The sequence below is a fragment of the Anguilla anguilla genome, chromosome 14 (genome assembly GCF_013347855.1).
Source record: "Anguilla anguilla isolate fAngAng1 chromosome 14, fAngAng1.pri, whole genome shotgun sequence".
Lineage (NCBI taxonomy): Eukaryota > Metazoa > Chordata > Actinopteri > Anguilliformes > Anguillidae > Anguilla > Anguilla anguilla.
The window spans coordinates 40,264,853-40,269,852 of record NC_049214.1 but is presented as its reverse complement, the minus strand read 5'-3'; the positions used below and the strand labels follow the sequence as shown (position 1 = coordinate 40,269,852).

General features: G+C 49.4%; 1 protein-coding gene across 2 annotated transcripts in view; it reads right to left on the bottom strand.

Moving 5' to 3' along the window:
* Positions 1 to 5,000, bottom strand: part of LOC118212897 (dihydropyrimidinase-related protein 2) — a 47,451-nt gene that overhangs the window by 22,453 nt on the left and 19,998 nt on the right. The window lies entirely within an intron of this gene.

Genomic DNA, 5,000 nt, shown 5'->3' with positions numbered 1-5,000 from the left:
AGTCCACGGTCACTCCACTGCCCACAGCACCTCGTCAGCCCACAGGTGCTCCAAAATCCACGCCCCCACTGCAGGGCCAATCACGTTCCCTCAATAAGAAATTGCCTCATGGGAAAAAAATGTTTTCCGTACACAAGAACAGCGTAGAACAGATTACAAACAACCTATTTGTGCTCTGTAAGGAAAGTTGAAAGAAATACATTATGAGTGGCTTTTAAGATGAAAGCTGTGGCCTTCGATTCTGGATCACAAAACAAAGAGAGGCAAAAGGCATTTGAAATGTTGTCTGTGTCAGAACCTTTATAAGATAGCTTACAGGGATGACTAATATTTCTGGGACCATTCCAGCTCTGGCCATTTTGATGACACATTAAATGTTATGAACGCTGCGCCACGCGATTACAGCCCTGAAACAAATGGGCAGGAGTAACTGTGGTTCCATGCCCACGCTGAGAGGGGAAAATGAGAAGGTGTTCAGTCATGGGGGAGGAGGGGAGGGGGGGGCATCCTTCTCAAACCCACTGTATAACAAATTACTGTCTGATAATATTTGTAGCCGTGGAGCAAGATTTGACTATTTCAATGGCCCCAGCAATTCAATAACAATAACAAACCATAACAAACAATAACAATATCTAACCATAACAAACTATAACAATAACAAAACGTAACAAACCATAACATAACCAACCGTCACAAATAGCAGAGTACCATAATGCTAAGAGAGCTGGGCTTGTAACTGAAAAGGTTTGTTCCCCTCCTGGAATGCGGTTGTAGTACTCAAGTAAGGTACTTAACTGGAGTAAAGTCGAGTAAGGTACTTAACTGGAGTAAAGTCGAGTAAGGTACTTAACCGGAGTAAAGTTTGAGTAAGGTCATTAACTGGAGTAAAGTTGAGTAAGGTACTTAACTGGAGTAAAGCTGAGTAAGGTACTTAACTGGAGTAAAGTCGAGTAAGGTACTTAACTGGAGTAAAGTCGAGTAAGGTACTTAACCGGAGTAAAGTTTGAGTAAGGTACTTAACCGGAGTAAAGTTTGAGTAAGGTCATTAACTGGAGTAAAGCTGAGTAAGGTACTTAACTGGAGTAAAGTTGAGTAAGGTACTTGAATGTCTTCAGTAAATACCCAGCGGTATAAATGGTGAGTGTGTAGAATGTAATCTGTTGTAAAGTTGCTCTGGATGAGAGCATCTGATAAAAGCTGAAATCAGCACCATTTTAAAAGGGCCAAGGCAGAGAAAGGCTTTTAGCGAAAGCATAAAATCTTGCTTTTATGGTTTTATTTAATTAGTTGAGATAAATTTACTGTTATGAAATTAATGATGGGAGGGCAGACAAGTCATTCCCTCTTTTGGCAGAGAGAAAGAGAGAGAGGGAGAGAGGGATGAAGAAAAAGGGAGAGAAAGAGAGGAGGAGACAGGGGAGTAAGTCCCAGGTGAATAAGAGAACAAATACTTCACATTTTATACAGTTTATACAATCTCATTTAATGTCATTTTTCCATGAGGACAGACATCGGGGTCAGACGTTATGTTACTTTGGCATGCTGATGAGAAACAGGAATTTGGCAGCGTTTTGAGACAGATTTTTATCATTCAAAGGTTCAGATCAGATCACAAAGATCGATCTCAACATCTGCTCCACTGTCTCCTGTATACATTTTTGGAGCTGAACTACATGACAAAATAAAATAACTTGAGCATTGCGTAATGTCCGGTGATTTTAATTGTTCAGAATTATTTGAATTTTTCAAACTTTCTGTAGTGCTGTGCATTAAAACACACAAATACAAGCCAATCTATTAGAAAAGGCAACATTCCCATTTTCAGGGAACCAGAGATATACTGCAAAGCTACAGGAGATAGAAGTTCCTACATTAAGGCAGTATCACATGTGTACTTGGACAGCAGCAGGTAATATTAATTCCTATCAAGCAATTTACACAACATGAAAGCAGCAGTTAAAACTCAGACTGAAAATGTGCACAGCTTGTAAGGCAGTCGACATGCAGAACATACCGTAAACACAAACGAATAAGAGAAAGCTTGTCCCCCTCACACACGGACGAGAGCTTGTCCCCCTCACACACGGACGAGAGCTTGTCCCCCTCACACACGGACGAGAGCTTGTCCCCCTCACACACGGACGAGAGCCTGTCCCCCTCACACACGGACGAGAGCTTGTCCCCCTCACACACGGACGAGAGCTTGTCCCCCTCACACACGGACGAAAGCCTGTCCCCCTCACACACGGACGAAAGCCTGTCCCCCTCACACACGGACGAGAGCCTGTCCCCCTCACACACAGACGAGAGCCTGTCCCCCTCACACACGGACGAGATGAACTCAACTAATTGTTTCTACTCAGCACACTACTACTCACACTACTGTTGACATTATGACTGCTCACTATTGCATAGGGTCATTCATAAATTATCTTTGTAAAATCATCACAGGAGGGACTCAGATATAGATGTTATGATCAATAATTTGGGTTCATGACTCTTTTGCCCCCTGGGGCTGAAAGAGGGATCTGTCCCCCCCATCCCACTCGTATCATACCCAAACCAGGAACTGGGGATGTGGTTCACAAGGCCAACGGCCTCTTCAGACAAAGGCTGCTCTGTTCCTGACATCACTCTCTGAGAGTGTGCCAGAACCAAACTACAGCTCTTATGTAAGAGAGAGGGTCCCCCCCCCGCCCCCCACACATACACCCCGCTCCCTGTCCCCTAGCAACCCCCTGCCTCTCACCCTCCCCCGACTGCACACTGCAACCGGCAAACAAGGGAAAAACCATCTTAGCAACATCCACCATTGCCCTAATCACGTTAGTCACTCTGTTACACAGAGCGCTCTGCATTCCTGCCCACCATCTCACCCCCAGCATCACCCCCCACCATCTCACCCCCAGCATCACCCCCCACCAACTCACCCCCAGCATCACCCCCCACCATCTCACCCCCAGCATCACCCCCCACCAACTCACCCCCAGCATCACCCCCACCATCTCACCCCCGGCATCACCCCCTAGCATCCCCCTCGCCCACCAACTCACCCCCAGCATCACCCCCCACCAACTCACCCCCAGCATCCCCATCCATCAACTCACCCCCAGCGTCACCCCCCCTCACCAACTCACCCCCAGCATCACCCCCACCAAATCAACCACAGCATCCCCCCCACCATCTCACCCCCAGCATCACCCCCACCAACTCACCCCTAGCATCACCCCTCAGCATCCCCCTCCCCCACCAACTCACCCCCAGCATCCCCCTCTATCAACTCACCCCCAGCATCACCCCCCACCATCTCACCCCCAGCATCACCCCCCACCAACTCACCCCCAGCATCACCCCCCACCAACTCAACCCCAGCATCCCCCACCAACTCAACCCCAGCATCCCCCACCAAATCAACCCCAGCATCCCCCCCACCATCTCACCCCCAGCATCACCCCCCACCAACTCACCCCCAGCATCACCCCCCACCAACTCACTCCCAGCAACTCAACCCCAGCATCCCCCCACCAAATCAACCCCAGCATCCCCCCACCAACTCACCCCTAGCATCACCCCCCACCAAATCACTCCCAGCATCACCCCCACCATCTCACCCCCAGCGTCACCCCCCCACCAACTCACCCCCAGCATCCCCCTCCATCAACTCATCCCCAGCATCACCCCCACCAACTCATCCCTAGAGTCCCCCTCCCTCACCAACTCACCCCCACCGTCCCCCCTCCCCCACCAACTCACCCCTAAAGTCCCCCTCCCCCACCAACTCACCCCCAGCGTCACCCCCACCAACTGACCCCCAGCATCACCCCCCACCAACTGACCCCCAGCATCACCCCCACCAAATCACCCCCAGCATCCCCCCACTAACTCACCCCCAGAGTCCCCCTCCCACCAACTCACCCCCAGCGTCCCCCTCCCACCAACTCACTCCCAGCGTCCCTTCCCACCAACTAATTTTCAGATTTTTGGGATCGCTCCACCAGCAAGAGGAATTTCAGCCTTTCAGAGCCATGTTTTGGTGGGGGGCCTGCAGTGCCACGCCCACACCCCTCCCTGGCTGGAAGCGCTGATGTCACACATTGCCAGGGTGTCACAGTGAGGCTGTGCTTTAGTCCTTTCTTAAGGGGCTGCCTACAGTGCTCAATGTGTGGACTGCAGATTGCGTGTAGTGTGTCAACAGGGCCCAATATGTATTGTCTGTGGGGATGAGGGTCTTACCGGATGATTTTAGACAAAAATGTCACCGTTCCCCCCCCCCCCCCCCCCCCCAGAGCTGTTAGTTCTGAGGGGTCGGACAGGTTCCTCTGAGCCAGTGCAGATGCACCGGAGATTAATTGCCCTTCATTTCCTTTTATATGACCAGTTTGGATTTGAAAATAAAAACATCTGCAACATCCAAAGTAAAACAAAAATGACTCTGAAAACAATCCCTTATTTTACAAGTCTTTATCAGATTTGATGTCAAAAGTATTGGTCGCAAAACAGTGAAGCTAATTATCCATAAAGGAACAGATTATGAATTTAGTTCGCTTTTGATGCTAAATCTGTATTTAAAGTTAAATTCCCACAAAATGGAGTTACTTTGGAGACTGAATTGTGAATGGGATCATTCGGAGATGCATTCGTTTCAAACCCTCGTTCTCTCTGTGCAGAGAATAGCTTAATGTCGGTCCGTAATGACAAACAGTGACAGATGGAGAAATTGATTTTATTGACAACATTTTTTTGACCAATTAGGAGAACATGTGCAGGGCTTAGAGCAGGGGTGTGTGCGGTTAATCAACGTTTCCATGGAAACTCCCACTGAGCCACAGCCTATTTCCCCTGGCACAGTTCTGAGGAGTGCCCCCCCCTCCCCCCCCAGAGCATCTCCTCCTCCCCACAGTGAGAGCAGTCAATGTGGGAGGTGGGGGTGACTGTTCCCCCTTCTGCCCTCGTGCTGCCAAACAGCACAACCAGGCCGGTGCACTCAAAACCAGAAC